This window comes from Haliotis cracherodii, unplaced genomic scaffold (assembly GCF_022045235.1).
Source record: "Haliotis cracherodii isolate W230 unplaced genomic scaffold, xgHalCrac1.p SCAF_4, whole genome shotgun sequence".
Classification (NCBI taxonomy): domain Eukaryota; kingdom Metazoa; phylum Mollusca; class Gastropoda; order Lepetellida; family Haliotidae; genus Haliotis; species Haliotis cracherodii.
The window spans coordinates 26822275-26845863 of record NW_027266297.1 but is presented as its reverse complement, the minus strand read 5'-3'; the positions used below and the strand labels follow the sequence as shown (position 1 = coordinate 26845863).

General features: G+C 40.4%; 1 protein-coding gene across 2 annotated transcripts in view; it reads left to right on the top strand.

The window, feature by feature from the left end:
• Window positions 1-20545: 20545 nt before the first annotated feature.
• LOC139479948 (prostaglandin E2 receptor EP4 subtype-like) overlaps window positions 20546-23589 on the top strand; it is a 75109-nt gene continuing 72065 nt past the window's right edge. The window contains exon 1 of one of the 2 annotated variants that reach the window (XM_071262887.1): window positions 20546-20629. The gene's annotated coding sequence lies outside the window, so the exon portion shown is untranslated. The remainder of the gene's footprint in view (window positions 20630-23589) is intronic. The other variant, XM_071262890.1, reaches the window with a different exon arrangement.

The following is a 23589-nucleotide window of genomic DNA, read 5'->3' as shown; positions in this document are numbered from 1 at the left end:
ATTAACAGGGATACAAAGTAATACAGTGTAACTCCGTTAGTCTGAAAACCGTCTTCACATGTACATGCATACAAGGGGATGTCATCATTCCTTATCCGGGACATTCATTCATCCGGACGAACGATTTTAGTCGGAACGGTTTAACGGGGTCACACTGTGACAGGATCTCGAGTTGCAGCAGCGTACATAAAAGCCATTTCAATGATCATATCAAATATAAAATAATAATAACAAACCATTTAAGTTGTGCGTCATCACACAAATCGAGACAATTTGGAAAGATAATGTACCATGTTATGTTGAGTGAGTGAGTATGGTTTTACGCCGCTTTTAGCAATATTCCAGCAATATCACGGCGGGGGACACCAGAAATGGGCTTCACACATTGTACCCATGTCGGGAATCGAACCCGGGTTTTCGGCGTGAGGAGCGAACGCTTTAACCACCAGGCTACCCGACCGCCCCTATGTTGAACATACGTCACTGTTAAATAAAAATTAGAATAACATGGAATATTCTGATCGAATTCCTGTTTGGGTGCCTGGCGGGATGTAGGGTGGGATGCCTGTTTGGGTTCATTTTGGGATTCATCTTTTTGGAATCCTGGTGGAATATAATCCTTTCCCTGATCCTAAGAAATCTCTGCTACCACGGAGACCATTGCACGAGACCACTTTGTCATAAGCATGTGTTTATAAATCACTGTACCAAATATCGACCAAATTTTTCGGAAAAGGTGAGGGTATCGAGGCCCTGCCTTTAGGCTGAGTAACGGTTTGTCAACGTTCGTTTGTTTGTTAGCTATTTAGCAGTATTCCAGCAATATCAGGATGGTCTTAAATTGCCCCGTCGTTGATAGCATGAGCAACGTCCCACGCCGTCTGGTTACGATGACACGCAGACAAGCAAATCACTGAGCTTGACAACCCGACTCATTTTAGTCGCCTTCTAAAGCTATTCTAACCCGAGTTCCCATAGTGTTTTTGTGACAACTGCATAACAGTCATAACTGTAGAGACCGCCTCCGTGGTCTAGTGGTAGAGCATCCACCCGGAGAGCGAAAAGTCCGGGGTTCGATCCCAAACGACGTTACCAAACGACATTACCAAACGACGTTAAAAGATGGTACTTGTTGTTACCCTGTCTGGCGCTCGGCATCAAGGGGCTAAAACAAGGACTGGTCGGTTCGGAGTCAGTATACTGTGTCTGAGTGGTTTATTCATGTTAAACTGCGGCATGGTATCTCAGTGTGCTAGCACTATAAATCGGCATCAGTTCGGACTAGTACAAGCAGCCACACACACACACATACGTGGATGCACGTCGCCATATAAGTGCAATAATCGTGGACGCGACGTTAAACCCAATTTCACCTCACCTTATTATAGAAAGTTATAGTTATTTCAAAATGGTTCTGGTCCTACAATCACACAGGGGGGGATATTCCAAGTTTTTACTCTCAATTTCATGTGACTTTTTTTAATTTTATTCTGCGATTGTACTATTATTGTTATTCCAGCAATATATACGATGCATTTAGCAAAGCCTTGTCAATGAAGATACAAATAGAAAACATTAATTTCTAACATAATATTATATGTAAACAGGTACTCATGTAAACAGACATTTTTTGTTTGTTTGTTTGTTGTTTTCAAAGTCAACAATATTCCAGCTGCATATGTATTTGACGGTGGTCTGTACATTATGGAGTCTGGAACAGACAAATCAGTGGTTGATATTATGATACAACGACACGCTATCAAAACCAAGACACTGACCCTGACAACCCGAACCGTTTAGTCGCCTCTCACGACCAGCATGTGTTGCTGGGACATTATGTAAGATTGTAGGACAGTATCCATCACATGCTAGGCGTTTAAAAAGTATGGACGTTTCAGATAATTGAAGATTTGATGTTCCACTTATTAATACCGACAAAACCTTATCCATATTCATAACAAAATCTCTGCCTAAAGATTCCGGTGTGTTCACTATCTAATATAGTGAAAAGGTGAGCATACCCTGTCCCACTAGTGGCACCCTCACAAACACATGCACAGGCAAGTCAATTGTTCTCCTAAACACACTACTTTCATGGAAATTCCATGTACATACATCCGTGAAGGTCTGGGTTAGAAGTGTTCTTTAGCAACCCATGTTTGTCGTTAAAGGCGATTAACGGGATCGGGTGGTCAGGCCGGCTGACTTGGTTGATGCATGTCGTCGTATCCCAATTGCGTAAATCGCTGCTCATGATGTCAATCACTGGATTGTCAGGTCCAAAATTACAGACCGTCATCATGGAGCTGTAACTTTGCTGAGTGCGGCGTTAAACAACGAACAAAGAAACATGTTCAAACATGTACCAGTGACAATGCTGCAATTGTTCCATATATTCTGTGATGATCACAGGGGATACGACTCTTCAAAGCCAGCAACTAACATCTACACAAATCAGCGGCGCATTGGCGAACATACCTCTACGTTAACATATAAAACATGGCACCTGCTTTCCCGACCATGTCATCGCTCTGTGAAATCAATAGTAACCTAATCGCCATCACCATTCTGATTCCTCATCGTACGTTTATGTCCTAATCCAAATATGATTGCAACATGCATTAAACATGATTAGCGGAGCATTCATTTTGCCGGCAGATTAAAGGAGACATTTATTTTATTTAATACTTTTTATTTGATTTTTATGAGTTGAATGCTTTGTGATTTGCTTAGTGAGTGGGAGGGCAGGTATTTACGCCGCTTTGAGCATCTGACTGTAGCCACGGCACAATAGGAGACCGCATAGGGTTCATACAATCGTCTCCTGTTGGAAGCTGAAACCTAGACCTGAAACCGTGACGAGCTGCCTACGGCCGCCCACTAGTCGTACTTAATGGATGTGATATTTACTAAGTAATGTCATAGCCTCTCCATTCACGTAATGCCATGAATGTTTGGGGGCTTATGTTTATGTTGGGTTGATGATGTTGCCATGAAGGGGAGATTAACCTATTGTTATATTATCCTTTTGTATTCTTTATTCTTGGAAAGCACTTGCCCTTGTGAATGAAATAGATCTGTCGTTCTCTCGCCACACTTTTGTGTACCCTTAAAGCTTACTGCACCCTCTCGCCAAACGTTATTGCGTTCAGATATGAGTTCCTTCGCGGTATTATTGTATTGTCAATGAGATTTGAGCGTTTCATTGCGGTGTTATAGCGTTCTGTCATTGAGCTTTGAGCGCTTCTTCGCCGTACTATAGCGTTCTGTCACTGCGATTTAAACATCTCTTCGCGGTGTTGTAGCGTTCTCTCATTGAGCTTTGAGCGTTTCTTCGCGGTAGTGAAACCGTCCCTTGAGCGCTTCTTCGCCGTATTATAGCGATCAGGGGGGTTGTGACACCTGTCACAAGTAGTCTCTTTTGCTGCTCTAACCTTTCCTCTAGCTGGCGGTACACCTTCTTCTTGGGTCTAACACTTCCACCTGCATTCAGCTGCATCACCGTCAACTCTACAAAGTTCTGTTCGGACTTGATCAGGTTCACAAACTTAAATATGTTGGGGTGACAAGCAGCAAGTTTGGACAACTTCGAATGCCATCCTTATACATGGTTTGTTGTCCTTGGACCTACAGTATCTAAATGATTCCACATGAATCTCTCTCCACCCTCCACCCACTGCTCAGCCACATTGTCAGCAAAGTTCCTTACACCAGGGATGTCCATATCAACCGATTCCAAAGCATGGGGCCAGAAGTCTTCGATGTCACAAAGTCGAAGAAGTGGAAGTGCTGCTCCATGACGGATAAACCGATTCACAGAATCATTAAATGAACACTATTCATATTTATCTGTGATTACTGGTCAACATGTATGTCTAATACTGGTGAACATGGTTCATGATCGGGGGCAACTAATTTGGTGTAGCACCTGTTGTTTTAAGGGATTACCATGCTCCAGTGACCTGGAACCTGTAACAATAGGAACTGGCAAAGTGAGAACACCCCGTTCTGTCATTGAGATTTGAGCGTTTCCTCGCGGTGTTGTAGCGTTATCTCAATGCGATATGAGTGTTTCTTTGCTGTATCATTGCGTTCTCTCATTGAGCTTTGAGTGTATATTCGCGGTATTATCATTGTGATATGAGTGTTTCCTCATGTTTTTATTGCGTTCTGTCATTGAGATTTGAGCGTTTCCTCGCGGTGTTGTAGCGTTATCTCAATGCGATATGAGTGTTTCTTTGCTGTATCATTGCGTTCTCTCATTGAGCTTTGAGTGTATATTCGCGGTATTATCATTGTGATATGAGTGTTTCCTCATGTTTTTATTGCGTTCTGTCATTGAGATTTGAGCGTTTCCTCGCGGTGTTGTAGCGTTATCTCAATGCGATATGAGTGTTTCTTTGCTGTATCATTGCGTTCTCTCATTGAGCTTTGAGTGTATATTCGCGGTATTATCATTGTGATATGAGTGTTTCCTCATGTTTTTATTGCGTTCTGTCATTGAGATTTGAGCGTTTCCTCGCGGTGTTGTAGCGTTATCTCAATGCGATATGAGTGTTTCTTTGCTGTATCATTGCGTTCTCTCATTGAGCTTTGAGTGTATATTCGCGGTATTATCATTGTGATATGAGTGTTTCCTCATGTTTTTATTGCGTTCTGTCATTGAGATTTGAGCGTTTCCTCGCGGTGTTGTAGCGTTATCTCAATGCGATATGAGTGTTTCTTTGCTGTATCATTGCGTTCTCTCATTGAGCTTTGAGTGTATATTCGCGGTATTATCATTGTGATATGAGTGTTTCCTCATGTTTTTATTGCGTTCTGTCATTGAGATTTGAGCGTTTCTTCGCGGTATATTTGCGTGCTGCATCTAGATTTGAGCGTTTCCTCTCGGTATTACAGCTTTAACGGTACGTTTGCGTTTCCTCGTGGTGCTATATCATCTGCCCACGGTATTGTCACTGACCCCAAATGTAAAGAGGATTAAACATTGAATTAAAGAGAAGCCCTAGTTAATAGTTTTTATGCAAACAATAATTAGTAACTTCTTTCTAATTACATGTGATACACAGCACACGTTATAGATATACATCACTGTGTCTTGCGGTCACGGGTGGTCGTCGCCTTACGCGCTGCAGTTCGCCGTGCAGATATGCGTCCCTTTGGCACGCAGAAACCTGTGATTGTGGATTCGAATTTCGGATCAGTCCAATTATGTTTCCAGGTTTGACAGCACAATGATAATACAGGATAATACTGATATATCTCCCCAATAAAAAAACAACGTACTATTATAAAGACGGACACTGTTTGCATAGAGGTCATCCGTCCTAAAGCACACTTCTATTTTAAAATATTAAATTTGAGAATTGAGAATTGCAGGTTTCAAGAAAGGACATATCGTTGTGGATATACAGTAGAACATGGTTAAGATTAACATGATATTGATATATGTGGAATGACATTATCCCTGAATACTTAGTAGAATGAGTGAGTGAGTGAGAGAGTATGTTTTACGCCGCTTTTAGCAATATTGCAGCAATATCACGGCGGGGGATACCAGAAATGGGCTTCACACATTGTACCCATGTCGGGAATCGAACCCGGGGCTTCGGCGTGATGAGCGAACGCTTTAACCACTAGGCTACCCGACCACCCCCTTAGTAGAATGAGTTAACCATTGCTGCGGGGGTGACAAGTGGGCCAGCTGTCTAAGGCGTTGCAATTCGCTATACAGTGTTGCGTCCCTTGGGCACGCCAGAAACCCAACTATGATCGTGGTTCGAATGCCGGTTTGCCCTAATTTTGTATCGAGATTTGTCAGCATCATCCATACCCGTGCTTCGGGATGTCATTTAGAAAAACCAACGGGGATACGGAGATGCTAATTTTGGGAGTATTCAATATATAGTGTTGATTGTTTCATTAATTACCAGGTGGGTGAGTTGAAATGGGGTTTAACGTCGCGTCCAAGTTTATTGCACTTATATAGCGACGTGCATGCACGTGTATGTGTGTGGCTGCTTTTACTAGTCTGGACTGATGCCGATTTATAGTGCTAGCACACTGAGATACCATGCCGCAGTTTAACATGAATACCCCACTCAGACACAGTATACTGACTCCGAGCCGACCAGTCCTTGTTTTAGTTTTAATGCCGAGCGCCAGACAGGGTAACAACAAGTACGATCTTTTAACGTCTTTTGGTATGACGCGGCTGGGGATCGAACCCCGGACCTTCCGCTCTCCGGGTGGACGCTCTACCATTAGACCACGGAGGCGGTCTTTCATTAATTACCATGCATGGGAGAGGAGATTGACTGTGAATTTTCGAGAAGACATATTTGCATTGTGAGTCTTCTTTACTTCTCACTAACAGCTTAGCGCCTGTGCTATTCTTTGATTGCAAACGTTAATTTCAACTGTATTTAACTTAAACGTATAGCAAATTTTAGTATCTTTAGAAACGCCCCTTCCTAAAGAAGTGGATTTCATGCTTGTATATTTTTTCATTTAGTTTTTGTGTTCTTAGTGTTGACGCGTTTACGAGCTCGTTGTGTCAGAGACTAACACGTTACTGAAAGTTTACCTATCGAGAATGTTTTACCTGCAACCCAAGATGGCCCTATTTCCTTAATGTGGGTATATATAAACATTCAGCTACACCTGAGAATGTCTGGTGATGAGAGAGTGTTAAAATGCTGAGAAATACGAGGTGGTGTTGATGTGTTTCCCTCTACGTCATCTTTGTCTGAATAAGGCAACCACGATTTGAGATCAGTGTTAGCTATGTGCACACACAAATTTCGGTGTGGTTTCAAGCGTGTAATTACCTCTCAATATGCTGTATTATGTAACGTTCTCTTTGTGAAAGTTATGTTCGTATATTACACCATACAACAAGTTGTGGAAAGTATTGACAGGAATAGCTGTTTCTCGTGCGTCAATGTAAGTGTAAAATATCTTATTTTATGCCCGTGTGAAACGGTAATAGTCTTACTGTTTTGACGTTTATGGTGTTGTTAAAACAAGGTCTACCAATACCTCGTTTTTTAGGGTTTATCTCGAGTACACAATAAGACATATCGAAACACGTATTAACGTCGTTTCAAGCAATATATCACTTATACACAGATTCACAGAGTACATCATATGAGGACGTTGAAGCATTCCTTAATTCATGGACAGAGATTGTGTTGTAGCCGAGCGGATGAATATAAAACGCTAATGCCAGAGAATAACCATTCTCGATTTTCAGCCGAACCAGATTCCATAAGCGTAAACGACAAATAGCATCGAAAATTGTATGAATGGATAATTGAAAATCAGTGTGTTCGCGAAACGGCTGCCATCGAGCTGCCATTACATAAAAAAGCGTAGCCTTTGTGTTATAAACAAATCACAGAGAATTACAATGTTAACTCAAAAAAAAATGTCGATCTGGACACGTTAAGCAAGATGTTGTACTGCTGCCGCATACAAAAAGGGAATTCCTCTGACACGTGTTACTTTGGGTCTTCCAGTCTTTTGCTATTTATCGATGACTATCTTTAAGTGTTGGCCTGTCACACCGATGGTCTAAATTCCATCGGTACAACGAGTGAAGTGGAAGTCCATTGTTTAATTCACCTCGCCGTGATGATGGGATAGTGCTACAGACGGCGTAATGACATCATCACTCATTTACTCGACCGTAGGGATTCTGGATAAGAGTCGATTTTACGATTTTGACGATATCATGATCATGTGTTTATGAATCACTATCATACAGTGAAGACACCAGGTGTTCGCGAAAAGGTTGAGCAAGGACTCCAAACATAGCAAAAAGAGTAATACCATTAAAAACTCAAATCAAGTCGTAAAGAATATCAAGAATGGGATTTTCTTTTACACACAGAAACAATCACGCTAAAATAAATATATCGATCCATGCTCCGTTAATATATATTCAATCTGGCACTCCAAATTGGAATCGGCTAACCGCATGATCTTAGCAAATATATGAATCGCCGATTGCGGAAATGACCCAGCGTGATGCAGCGTACCCTCAAGTGCAATTGACCAGATCTGATTTAGCACCACAAAACACGTTTTTTCTGTCCTGATTGTTATTACTCCGAATAATAAGCATCCACGTTAAACAGAATAACTAACATCAATACCATAAGTAGACGGTCGTATCATGTATGACCATGAATATGAAGTAATTATTCTGTGTACGTAGATTTCCGAAATTGGGTTCTGATGGGCAGATATAGCATTTGAATGGCGTATGATTCAGCCAGGTTGCGTCACATCAAGCACTGGGGAATATGAAACTCGGATTGTGGTCTCCACAATTCAGATAGTAACTCTCAATTCTCAAACCACTTTAAAATACAAATAGACTGATACACGTTGAGTGGTTTCACACAGACTATCCTAAATATCAGTCGCGATCAAACCATTATCACTCTAAAATGTCAAGTTGTATTGAGTTGTAAAGACTTCAAATTGCTATGATCTAACAGCAATGACATCATCGACGGTTTTATATCGAACGCGAGTATGGGATCCCCTGGTCGTGGGGTGTAAAGGAACGTTGTTATCGACTAGATTTTGAAGTCATAATGTATGTGAAAATTGATCACGTTTACATAAGGTGCATACACACATTTAGATATATTCATGAAACGGAACCATTTTTAAAAAAAATGATGAAATGAAGCCTCTTTATTTCATTAGTTAAATATTCTAATTCATTTTAATTGACTTTAACCAGGAACATGTATATTAACTTAGTTATAAAAATATGAATCAGAGTCAAATTTGATCCAAACCAATTGAAACTGGTCACATGTCTCAAACAGATCACAAGTTTATTTCTCACTGAACAAGAGCAACCAGTCCGATCCCTTCGTCAGAGGAGGTGTTACGACATTCGTGTTTTCATCGCTATTTTGTATTTTACGCCCATGAGTCTGTGGGTGATCGAGGCTGGTGGTTCTCTGGCGTTTACAATGGGTTACTCCAGTGATGATAGTGTCCAGTCAATCAGCGTGGGAAGCTACACACCACAACCATCTGGTCACTTCCGATAAAATGAGCGGCTACATCCGGTCAGTGATCGATCTGTACATGTTGTACAGCAGTAGTTTGTAAAAGAGCAATAAACACAATGTTGATGACCCCACGACATGAACCTGTGATCCATGTTTCCCAGCAACCCAGGCCTGATTGAACCCATTAGCAATGACAAACACCATCGTTATTATGTTGTGGGAGTCAAATGACGACACGCCAAGGCACAACCTGGTTCCATTACTCAGGAATTTTTTTGCCACCTGAAATTGTACAAACATTCTGGTTCAATAAAGGTGAAAACAATGTCTGTAACGTACACCTTTTGTGCTTTTCTGGCCCAAACACTCAAACGCAAAGCCAGAAAAACAGACGCTCTGATGTACAAGGCACCACCTATCGTATAGCTACAGATCCTTGTTGTAGGTTCTTATTTCGTGCAAATTGCTTGAATCAGGGGAACACAATGCCGCTTCAACCAGACGTTATCCTCGTGTTTACCTGGTATTTCCGACTCAGCTATGTGAGTGATTGGTACCAGGTGATCGTTCACCTTCGATGTAAACAGAGTGTTAACAGTATCGCTTCAAACACAATGCTCAGTTCGTCTTTGACGTGTTGATGCTCATCCCTGTGGCCCGCCATACAGAGGTTTAGACATGTTTGTAAATATGTATCAGCATCGTGTATAATGAAATAGTTCCAGGTGCTACTGTTTTAATTAAAAACATTAGCACTTACATATGGTTTTCCTTATCTCGGTTTTGGGTGCATAAACTTAACCTTTCTACTCATTATGTGTTTCTAGAGGGGACATGGGACTGGTTGGCTGGAGAAGTAGGAAATGTAGCGAAAGAAGATTTTACAACCACAAGAAGTTAACAGAAAGAAGGACAAGGCGCCGGAATTTGCTGTAGAGATTTGTTGTGTGATGGGACTCTCCTATACCATGTCTACCTTAAGGCAATCATTGTGCACTTAGTAGTCCATAAAATAGACTTAGGCTAAAAATCATTCCAAAGCCATTTCGCATGTTCTAGAAATGCATATAAAAAACGTCACAGAAAATGCCGAGCATCAGAAATCTACCTCAAAATTCCTTTCCAGTTAGCTTGAGTCATGCCTCTTGCCAGCCCTTCCTGGCATATACCGACAGTCTTCGCGAGCCATCTTCTTTCAATTATTGTCAATTCAAGCAGCACTGGTTTGTTTACTTTGCTTCCAGTTAGGTTTATCCATTTGGAATTATGTCGTCAAAATGGTGTAACAGATACATCTCTTCCTCAAGGATGTGAACACCGATACAGCATTGGGCTGTCTACCAGACTCAACACTGCGATGTTTCCAGCCACTGTGGTTTTCTGCACTGGTATGGGTTAGTCAGATCGGGTGAGAGAGAACAGTTCGTAAAGAAGTAGGATATACAAAGCGTGACTTGACTCAGTTTAGTCTTTTGGCCATCCAAATTAAGTTTTTTAATGTGGCTTTGAGGTCGCTGTTTGAACAAGATTTTTTAGAATACTCTCACAATTAATGATAACTAAGGTTTTGCTGTATGTTTTCGGAAATCCAATTGATATGTTATCTGTATCTAAATGTTCTAAAGGTCAGTTCTTAATCTTATGATAAATAAGAAACATATATATTTTTAACAGTATGATAAAGAGGATATATAATTATGTATTATTCTTTCCACATAACTTTTGGGTTTGGGTTTTGTATTTTTTGTTTAACGCCGCGATTAGCAATATCCTAGTTATGTGACGGCGGTTTGAGAATAATTGTGTCAGGGCCAGACACTCCAGTGATTGACATCATGAGGATTAATATACTCAATCGAAATCAGAGAGCCTGACCATCTGATCCCGTTATTTTCCTCTTACGACAAGCATAGTCGCCTCTTACAAGATTGGGTTGCTGAAGACCAATTATAACCCGCATCTTCACGGGTATCTTGAGGGTAACCATATAGAATATAGAAAGTAAAAAAGTGTAACATCGCATTATGATACGGATTATATGTACCAGCCATATATTGGTACATTCGTACGAAATATGGCAGTGTACAATACCTTGATCTGACACCTGTACACACAGAACAGCAATAATGGTTTACACGCCACAAAAACTTTCCAGACAGGATGTCGGAAACCTGCAAGATAGCACAATTATCTTCAGGTGTGTATCAGAATGTACTAACAATATACTAACTTAAATACACCGTTATTTGTTAAATATGAAGTGAGTGAGTTAGTTAGGTTAAACACCACTTTGAACAATATTTCAGTTATATCGCGACGTGGTTGGTTCAAACCAAACGAATTGATTCAAACACAAAAGACATTCATGTCTAGATGTCATGCCAATGGTGAGATTTATTCTTTTGTGAACAAAAAACCAAAACTTTTGAAATTAAACTTTAAATAATTTCAATACGACAGTTTTTGTTCACTAAAATAATCATCAAGTATCAGGGATGAAACAGAGGAAATATGATTGGGTTATTGCAAATACCGCTGTAATTAACCAAACTAGGAGAATCGCAACATAGCTAACATGCATCCGTAGCTGTCTTGTGTACTTGATGCACTTTCTACTTGACATAGGTTAACACAGTACAATAATTAACCCCAGGGCATATTTATTACCCCCATGGAGATATATTCGCGTGTGTGGTGTTAGGAATATATTTATAACAAGGTAAACGGTCGAAAGGCATCTACTTGAACTAAATACCTTAATCTTTACTCATAATCAATAACATATTTACATGTATCAGTTTCTCAAAGTTGAAAAAGAAATTGTAGTTTCATAATTCTTAAGACATTATTATTTTTTATCCATTGTCACGTTTCTTTTGAAATTTGCACTTCCAGGCGTCTTTAATACCGTGTTTGCGTCTCCAGATGGCGTGTTTGGGCGGTTGAAAACCGCATGTCAGGTTTTTTCTATTTGTTCCATACAACGACGTTTTATGTATACTAACCATTTACGAATAAGATAATGGATGAGAGAGTTATCTAGGTTTAACGCCGCTTTGAACAGTATTCAAGTTATAACACGGCGTGTTAGAGGAAAGTCCGAAGTGATGCAGGTCTCAGACGTTAACCACTTTGGTGAAACTCTCAAGCAAGGGTATAGTGCTGACAATCCCAGAACCATAATCGGGGCGAACTGGGATTCGAACCCACTATCATAGGTTAATGGCGTGCCCACATGAGACTAACTGCAAGTACGAACTATTCAACGTCTCGAAAACGATATAATACAATACGCCTAGACACTCATTTTGGTATATTCTTTGGAATAAGTGAAATATATATCATGACATTTTATGTTGAATCTAAATAGAAAACGATAATAATTTAAAGACCACTTGTACAGTTACAAGTTTTAAGCAGTTGAACTAAAGCATTGTTCTTCGCCAAAATCTGAGTACTGCCGGTCTGATTGATTGGACTTCTGTTTCTCCTGCTGAGAGAATATGGAATCTCTACACATTCGTCATAAGCGCCATGATAAGTGGACATTATCCTTCAAAAGTGATCACGTACGGGACCTCGGGCGTCTCGTCAGTGGGTCTAATTTGCACTAGGTTTTACTGGCTCATTCAGCTGTTGAGGACCACGATCCGGATGTGAAGTCTCTTATTAAATCTATTATCTGTTTGTGTTCATGAATGACGTTTAATCAATGACCGCCAAGGCAGCCACGTTAGCCTGTTATAGATGCATCAATCATACAGTAACTACACAGAAGACGCCTTTGGATACCACAACACTAAAACATAGCCGTGACAATCAACAGTGATTATGCCCTGCTTGTTTTATAGTAAATCATACAATATTAAGGTGATCCGGAGGTAAATGGCAGTGTGTAAGCCGTGGAAATATGTCGCCCACTTTGTAATTGAAGTTTAATTCTGGTAATGTTTCAAATAAGTGTTTCAATAAACTATGATTACATTTAAAAATTGGACTTTTGAAAAACTTAAAGGTCTATTTAGGTTCGCGTTAACAGTTTTATTTCCACTTTACGTCTTATTCAGACTAGAGAACATGGCTTCGTGTGTGTGTGTGTGTGTGTGTGTGTGTGTGTGTGTGTGTGTGTGTGTGTGTGTGTGTGTGTGTGTGTGTGTGTGTGTGTGTGTGTGTGTGTGTGTGTGTGCGAGCGAAGTACATTGTTTGCGGCGTAAAACCATACTCACTCACTCACTCTTATTTTCTTTTTCACTTTAAATAAACAGGATTTTTTCCACACCAGGACTCAACTATAATTTTGCTTTCTTTGTGAATTCCCTTTAACAAACTGAAAAGTATGCTGTAGATGATCTGTGGTGTTGATTATTTCAGGGGCCAAGTATGAAAACATACTAATCAATAGCAAGCGTGCACATTGTTGTGTTGACTGCATGTCAATGTTATTACTTGAACAAGGGATGCTAAAGATGAAAGTTTTTGAACTTCAAAGGATAACTAAATCGATACAGTCTGTTGTCATGCAGAAGCAAACCCTAACAATCACGACCCAGTGTCTTTATGTAAATACTCCATTATCAATGTCAGAAATACAAAAGGGGTTCAAAGAATTTCTACTCCACCATTAACACTTTCTGGGATGTGCTGTTTATTTCAGTTAGTGATTAAGTTCCATTTCTGACCGATCAATACTGTTCCCTAAAAAACACCAGCTCTTTTCGTGTCCGCAACCTTCTTAAATCTCATATCAATTTCCTCTCAAGAAAACGTTACGTGATTCTGGACAGTGTTGACGGTGTGACAGACTCTCCTGCAATCAATAGATAAGAAGGAATTATTGATGTAAGGTGGTCCAATTTGTATTGTAAGCCATATGCTCAGGACTCTAATCTACAATTAGAGCATGTGTACAAGTGATTCAGATTGTTGACTCTGGGATCATTTCCTACAAAACAATGTTTACATTTCATCTTTTCATTATGAAAATCGGATAAGGTGATGTAATACGTTACCTGCAATTTATCTCCGGAAATTACAAGGTGCAATTTTGTTTTGGCACTATTTGTTTGGCGGAATAGTTACATGATGTATTAACATTCCATACCGGATACTCCCAGGGACGCTGTCAGTGGCGGAAATGGACGCGAGTAGCCAATACATTAATGTACACGATTACAATACATTTCAGTCTCCTTTATTACATTGATTAGGCAATAAGAACTTTTCAAATATCATCGGGCATGTATTCATTCTGTTGAATCATATTTCGTCGCATTGTAACAATTTTAAAATGATATTTTCCATGCAGAAACTTTCCATGCGGAAATGCCAGATCGTGTTAGAAGGTTGAATGTTTCCTTAAACATCTGCACTTACAAATGTAATTGTCTCTACAAGTACGTCACGAAACATGCCATAATGACTCCTCCGCAGGCGAGGTGACCTCTATTATATATTTATTTATTATTATTATTATTATTATTATTATTACAATAGTTTTTTCGAGAAATTTGCGTGATACGGTTTTAAAAGCAATGCCAATATAATGCATTTGAGTTGTTTTGCCTTTTACGCTCAATGGTACATGTTTCAGCAGATAATCGAAACTTGTTATTGTCTGAAGTTAACGTATACTCTTTCAAAGAGGTTTATTTCATCACATATTTGACAGTGAGGGAGCATTCCTCACATCGATGAATATCATTCTGAAATCCTGGTATCCCTTTTCCATGAGTTACGTTTTGGGGGTGAGGTAGCCGAATGTTCTTTCGTCCTTCCGCAGTAGAAAAAAGATCGATTCCCAATATGGGTGTTATTTGTGTTTGGTGTCCTCCGCTTAGATACCACCGCAGGACTGCTTACAGCCATGTTGAAAAGTCTGTGTGTGTGTGTGTGTGTGTGTGTGTGTGTGTGTGTGTGTGTGTGTGTGTGTGTGTGTGTGTGCGTGCGTGTGTGCGTGCGTGCGTGCGTGCGTGCGTGCGTGCGTGCGTGTGTATGTGTGTGTGCATGTGTGTGTGAGTGTGTTGGCAGTTGGTAATAACAATGTTTCAATTTGAATTGTGTATATGTTTCTGTGTGTATGTGTGTTTCTGCGTGTGTACGTGTGCATGTATGTGTGTGTGTGTGTGTGTGTGTGTGTGTGTGCGTGCGTGCGTGCGTGCGTGCGTGTGTATGTGTGTGTGCATGTGTGTGTGAGTGTGTTGGCAGTTGGTAATAACAATGTTTCAATTTGAATTGTGTATATGTTTCTGTGTGTATGTGTGTTTCTGCGTGTGTACGTGTGCATGTATGTGTGTGTGTGTGTGTGTGTGTGTGTGCGTGCGTGCGTGCGTGCGTGCGTGCGTGCGTGCGTGCGTGTGTATGTGTGTGTGCATGTGTGTGTGAGTGTGTTGGCAGTTGGTAATAACAATGTTTCAATTTGAATTGTGTATATGTTTCTGTGTGTATGTGTGTTTCTGCGTGTGTACGTGTGCATGTATGTGTGTGTGTGTGTGTGTGTGTGTGTGTGTGTGTGTGTGTGTGTGTGTGCGTGCGTGCGTGTGCGTGTGTGTGTGTACGTGTGTACGTGTGTACTTGTGTGTGTTTCTTTGTGGTTTGCGTGTTTCATTATGAATCGTTTTTAAGAAATTGGTTCTGTGTTGCTAGACCAGTTCTCTAACTTTGGAACATATTGGCAATTTTACACAATTTGCGTGAACGGGACGGTGTTACAGAAATATGTCAACGCTGTTCCAAGTACTGATATTTGATGCTGATGTGTCTATGTGTGTACTTCTGCTCGTAATTCTGTGGTACAGTATGCAAAACGTAGTTTAAGCACAACACACGAAGGTACAAACATATTAACCGCACTGGACAAGGTTCACCAAGAACCTTTTTCCTTCGATGATCCATTTCCTTTGTGATTGTTTTGACGCCGGAGGATTAATTGTGTAAGTAGTTGTACGTGTTTATATCTCTGCCTAGGTCAGGCAGGTGCTGCATGTAAGCTTTAAGGTAACTGGAGATCGTAGCTTCCGTACCTGATCCCAGCCAGGTATCCGTTTATTTGAAAGTTCTACTGTTGACGAAGTACAAACTCAACATCAGGCTCATCTATTATGAAACGTGCCTGGTATCTGGGCAGCATGTAGTGCAGTCTTTGATCAAAAAGTTCACAAACGAAAGATTTGTGCTTGGGATCAGCAATGCCATGGCTCCAAACTTTTGCATACCTGAAGCAACGATAATGACATATTTACGAGGAACTAGGTGTTTGAAATAGGAAATACATGGTAGACTTATTACCAGCGGCTAGCGCTGATCATATCAAAGACGTCATGTATGCTTGAAACACATGCTGATAATTGTATAACCACGATTTCAATCACATGGGTAACTGAAATTAACTGAAACTAACTGAAACTAACTGAAACCAACCTTGTCCTCACTGGTTTTCGGTGTTCCATTCAAATGATTCCCAATGCTATTTTACAGTTTACACCCAATGTTCGAGACTGGCTTTGTAGTAAATGTAGTACTAAGGAAATCTGTTGTTGTTGAGACACATATCCAAAACACGAACCAGTGTTATTCCTAAAATGAAAAACAAAAGCCATGCATTTAATAACATACAATCATATGCCTTTCCTTGGTCTTCTGAGGTGTAGAAACAGCTGGGGAAGTTATTTCCACTGACGGCAATTGCCGATGCAGTAACCGTGGTCTGTCCTCAGAGTTCGACCAAACCTCACAGAGACAGGAATGTATTAATAGGTAAACCTGTTCAATTAACTTTTTCAATTTCTGATGGCTGTTGAGTTGACGACTGTGATAGTTGATTGCTGGTTAGTTGGTTTCAATTGAAAATGACAACATGACTTGATGGATCTATGGTCGGTTGTTTGGTTGGATAGATTTATAGTTGGACGTTAGGAAGGATTATTATTGGCTGTATGATTTTCGTATAGTTCATACTGATGGATGACTATTCGGTCGGTAGGATAGAAGGTTTGCAGATTGGATGACTTGTGGATTCAATATACTGACGTTTTGTTAGCTAGATGGTTCGTTAGTTCTTGGATGAATGAAAATTGTGACTGTTTGGTTGGATGAGTCTTTCGTTATCTTTTGGGGGAGTTAGTCAGCTGTCCGGTTAAAGCAGTAAGAACCATCTTGGGATTCCAAAACGGAGTTTCGCTCCATAATTTCCCATCTTTTTCCTTACTGTTTCGACTTCCATAAAGGTTACCATCCGACAAATCTCTTTAATATAAAACGTCAACGAGAATAACCAGTCTTGTTTATCTGTCGAAACAGATTCCGTTGGGCTTGAAGGCAAAATGGTTGTGGAAATTATATGAATGGATCACTGCAAATCAGCGATGACACCAGGTATTCGTTCTACAAGCACGTTTCATTGTGAAAAACTGCCATCTGTTGCCCTGCCACTTTAACACCAGTGGCTTTCCCTCTGCTGGTTCATCACGGAACTGCTCGCCTAGAAAATGAAAAACGAATTGTTCCCTGTTCAAGACTGTGCCTTCACGAAGATGGGAAGTCCCCCATCCCTTTTGGCTAATCAAGTCAAGTGTGTAATTATGTTTACGTAACTTGTGCCTTCCTGAGTCTGTGATGAAGACAGATGTTCGGTGTAATTTAAGGAAGCTGCTTCACTGAGAACGTTGTATCTAAGACAGGATTGGTTGTTAGGGGAACGTGATCGTTACAAACATAGTACCAGTAGTATCTTATTCTTGTCCTATTACAAAACTGTTCGAATAATGAGTAAGACTGTTATTTTCAGTGCCTCATGTGAACATATGTTTGATATATATAGATGGATGTTTATTTATTTTATAAATGGTCCCATGCATCAAGAACAGAGAGCAACTAAAACAAATTGTATCATGCTTCCGGAAACCCGTATTTTTATAAAACACTTAGTCATGTTATGCCGTAGCTATAAGACTGCTGAAATAATTCTTATAGATTCACAAAACATGAAACTTGGTATACTGTTATTCATATGTGCAAGGTCCGATTGTGACTTTCCAGATGCGAAGCGTCATTATATATCGCATATAATAATTTATAAATCCGCCCATCAGTCTCTCTATATATTGGGTAACATCGTATAATACCAAACACGAAAATGAAGGTATAGCGTTATCATTTACCAATGTTTTTTATTATGATATATACCTTGATAAAAAATTATTGATTCTGAAAAATATATCATCGCTACTGCCGTATATATATATCAAAGTAACTGGGGGCACGGGTGGCCCAGTCGTCTAAGGCGCCGCGAAGACATGGTGTTCGCAATCAATGGCCTGGTATGGTTTCAGATGCGGGGGGCATTTATTGGTTAAGCTCGGAGATGGCATTGTTGGAATTGGTAGGGTTATGGCTCATTCAATGCTTCAAAAGAAGTAGCAGTCTTCTTGTAGATCACAGGCGAATTTTATGTGTTAGGGTCAATTGTGTGCCAACATCTCTGCTATTTAATACGGTAGTAGCATCATAAAAGCGCTTGTCCTTTATAAACGTCAGGGGGCACTGGTGGCCCACTCGTCTAAGGCGCCGCGATTCGCTGTGCAGAGTTGCGTCCCTTGGGCACGCCAGAAACCTATGATTGTGGGTTCCAATCCCGGTTCGCCCCGATTATGTTTCTAGGTTTGTCAGCACCATACCCGTGCTCGTGGGTTTCACCGAAGTGCTAAACGTCTGAGACCTGCATCACTTCAGGCTTTCCTCCCACATTAAGATGACACGCCCTGATATAACTGGAATAATGTTAAAAGCGGCGTGAAACCCAACTCACTCACTCAAAGTAACTGTCATGAACAATGAAATTGGCTTGTGTCGGAGTGTGTTTCATCAAGTATTTTATACCGTATTTCATCAGCATTGTAAGACATTTGCACTTTTGTTTTGTTTGACTGAAATTATTTATCGTCATGCAATGGGATCCTCCTTGCCAACTAATTGAAAACCTCTGCATCTCATAATTCCCATTTACGGGGTTGTAAATCTTAAAGTTCGGATCGGATCGATATGAAACGCTCGCGACGAACATTGTACATGAGATCATGCTGCAGATACAGTGGGGAATTGTATATACAAGATTTACCACATACTTATGTCAGTGATGACTAGAACGAGTAAGTGAATAAAGCTGTTTAGCAATATTCCAGCGATATAATGGCGGTGGAAACCAGAAATGGGCTTCACACGTTAAACCCTGCGTAATCGTACCCGGGTTTTCACCGTGACGTGCGAACTAGCTACCTCACCGCCCCATAAACGGGGCATTGTGATGTAATTTCATTGCAGCGATATCTACAGTGTAGATATCGCTTGATCTCATCCAAACGATATCTCATGTGGGAGCCAGTTTTGGATGATAAATCGAATTATCCCTGCATCGCAATTGTCCATGGCTAGATTATAACTCCATCGCATATATCAATGCTGTTTAAAATATCAATAGTTAGCATCGATGCCGCTCTGCGATACTGATAGTATCGATAAACGTAATGAAATAAGATCAAATATTGTCAATCTTTACATTGTCCTTTCGTTTTGATTTAGATTATATTCATTTCTCATTCATTCAGAATATGATTAATATGAATATATGGCAATAATATAACAATATCGTTATTGTTTATAGCTCCCGGGCATTATCGCTGTTGTTTTTCGCGAACACCTGGCGTCATCAAGCTCTGATAATGATCCATAAACACATATAGTCGAAATTGTACAATCGACTCCGTTTTATCACAGAATTGTTTTAAATAGGAAAGGGTTTTGTCGCCTTTATTTACCGCTCTCCGGCAATAAATCTGTTAGTTACTGCTCTCTGGCAAAATAGCTGATTGTTTATTTCTCTCCCGCAACACAGTTGTCTACCGCTCACGGGTAATATCGGCCTTGGTTATTTGCTTTGGGCAGTGTCGGTCTTAAATATCGGTCTTCTTCATAAATTATAACGGTTTTGTTTACAGCTCTTGTTTACAGCTCCCGGATCACGCGCATGCCGCTGTTTACTAGACCCGCTATTGTTGTTTTCTTTCGAGCCACGTCACCGATGTTTGTGTTCTGCTCTTTCTATGTTCCCTCGTTCATTATACCGGTGCATTACCACAAAAACACCCCATGATAAAACCCCAAACCACGAGACAGATTTTCCCAGCTGCGCCTTGACGACTCACAGCACCAATTAACCTCACAAACTTTGTAATTACATTTTGAAAGTTTCATGTTGCTCGAAGCCAGCGCAAGAACACGACAGGTAAGAGCTAACGCGTGCCGCCTCAGCTGATGAGGAAAGTATAGGACATGAGGAACGGATAGCCAAGATAGAATGCTGGAAGCTTCGAGTGCAAGGTCTCTTGGTATACAAGACCTCAGTGGTGTGTGGCGCACTGTGGGCGGGGATGCTCCTCTAACTGTGTACACTCCTTCGACACGAGTAGATCATATATAGACTGCAAATACATTATGACCATTCTATGTCTGAAAGTGATGAAGACGAGACCAGCTTGCTCGCGCTCGGTGTGACAGGTTGCTGCTTTGTAGTGTGTTTGTGAGTGGAAAAGGCATGGAAGGTAAGTGTGAATAGACGTGAGTGAGTAAGTGAGTGAGTTTGGACGCCGCTTTGTACAATATTTTAGTTACATCACATCATGTGATCTGAATGGGGATTGGGGCCGAAGGATCAAGTCTGCTGAAAAGATGTGATGATGACACTTGTCATGGTAAGGAGCATAATCTGGGATTCGAACCAGGTTTCATGGGATTGTGTCAAGCGTGTAACAGGGCATTTCAATACTGGGCCATCTGTAACCTCTCTTGGCAGCATCTCGACATCACTTTATTGATCTCTTATTGATTTGTATTGATACTATTGACTAAGGTGAGGCGAAATGGGCTTTAACATCACTTTCAAGATGGTTGCACTTATATAGAGTGTTATATGTGAGTGTGCGCGCGTGCGTGTGTGCGTGTGAGTGCGTGCCTGCGTGCGTGCGCGTGTGTGTGTGTGTGTGTCTGTCTGTTTGTACAACAAGTAACATCTTTTAACTTATTTTTGGTATGACGCGGCCGAAGATCGACCCCCCGACCTTCCGCTCTCCGGGCAGACTAGAGTTGTATGTTTATCATGGAATGTATGGCGCGGTGAGGTAGCCTAGTGGTTAGAGCGTTCGCCCGTCACGGTAAAGTCCCAGGTTCGATTCCCCACATAGGTACAATGTGTGAAGCACATTTTTGGTATGCCCCTCCGTGATATTACTGGAATATTGCTAAAAGCGGTGTAAAATTATGCTCACTCACTGACTAACTATTACGTATGATATTTGTTTATTGTATGAAAAATGCACCAACTGACCAATCTACCACACAGACAGCCATTACGTAAGGGGTGATGATCGTATCATGGTAACTTCATTTGGAAATTCGTCGATAAATGGAAACTCGTTGTCCTCGACGATGCTGATTCAATTAAAAGAAAGTGAGGCCTAGGCAAACGAAACATAAATTATTTTAAGTAATTCATTTCCAATAACAATCAGTGTAGCTAATGTCGTTACATTCCGTTACTGTTACGATCTTTCGTAATTGAGAACATCTGCAATGTGTATCCAGCTTGTTCTCGAACAATCAGTCTTCAAATTCATTGCTTTGTAGGGTTAAACTTATTTTAAATTTAATATTCCGAGAACATTATGACTCTCATAATGTTCTCTCATAATATTCTACAAAATGAGTTAATGTTGATCAAATATTCTTCTTTTAATAATCAAATCATAAAAATCAATATTTTTAATTATTAACAAAGATCCATGGATGTCACATGGTTGTCATGTGACTGACACATTTCAGAAGCCCATGCGAACATAGTCAGTAATATATAGGCTTCGCGTAGCATCCACACTGGTCACATAAATCACAGACCTTTACCATTTACAGAGAACAGTTATATAATTATATATATATTGTGTGACAAACGAAAGGTTCAGTTTCGGACGATATATGGACGTTGAATACATCCGTTATCTCACGTTAACTTAACGAACGATCAACACAGTTCTTCACACTACATATTTTAATAATTTCATACATGACAAAGATATATTTGTTTTATCTCTCTTTTTTTTCAAATTGTTTATTACTGTTATTTATTTACGAATACGCTACATGACAGAGGCACCCTGTGCACTTGCCCCTGACAGATCCCATAAAAATCTGTCTGCATTCAGCTCATTGCGCTTGGCTGTTAGCTTTGCTTGGCCTCATGTGGGTTCCTCTGTAAATGTTATTAGTTGACTGTTTTGCGTGTCGGGCTGCCACAGCTGTGGCCTGCTGATAAGTAAGTAAACAGCATAACATTATGTAGTTTTCTGATGTTACGACATTGTTCTGTATGTTGTCAGTATGTAGTGTTTGTATTCAGCATTGAAAAATCCAAGACGAATGTCTGCCAGTACTGGTACTGTGGAGTCATGTGCTTGTACTCCGTTTTGACACTAATTCATGTCATGCCACCGGTGGGGCAGGATGCGCTCACCTTTTCGCGAACACCTGGTATCATTTACTATTTGATGGTGATTCATAAACACATGCTCATGACATAGTCGGAATTGTACAATCGACTCTTTATGCAGAGATTTCTATTGGATAGAGAAAGGGTTTTGTCGATTGATTTATTTCAAAAATCTGATTCTTTGATAAGAGAACTGTCACTTCGTTTGAGCTCCGGGGCGGTGGGGTAGCCGAGTGGTTAAAGCGTTCGCCCGTCACGCCGAAGGCATGGGTTCGATTCTCCACCTAGGTACAATGTGTGAAACCCATTCTGGCGTTCCCCGCCGTGATATTGCTGGAATATTGCTAAAAGCGGCGTAAAATCATACTCACTAACTTGTTGGTACTCCATGCACACATGTTCTATGAATATTGATCATTCAGTGAAGCCTGTTTCAGACTAAACAGTACGTTGTGACCATTGGTTCTTGTGATAAGTTGAACCAGCATTCCGAGAATTACATTGACAATATTAGTTAATTTCAAGTCGACTGTAAAAGAACTAGTAATGGGGAAATATTGCCAAATAACTTATTGTATTACAGTAAAATACGTTTACACGCTTGCAACGAACTGACGGATATAACGAACTTATTTTTTGGTCCCGGCCTTTTGCTGTATAGACGCTGTTTATATGCTTATAACGAACTAAGGTTATAACGAACTAACATTAGTGGTCCTTTTGAGTTCTGTATAAACGTAATATACTGTAACTCATTATTAGAGACGATGTATGTGTCAGTATTACGTCCATCGCAAAGTTAAAACCATTATTTCAAAGCAGGAACTAATCAAGAGGCGACTAACGGGATCGGGTAGTCAGGCTTGCTGACTTGGTTGATGCATGTCATCGTATCCCAATTGCATGGATCGATGCTCATGACGTAAATCACTGGATTGTCTGATGCAGACTCGATTATTTACAGACCGCCCTCATATAGCTGGAATATTGTTGAGTGCGGCGTTCATCAACAAACGGGTGAGG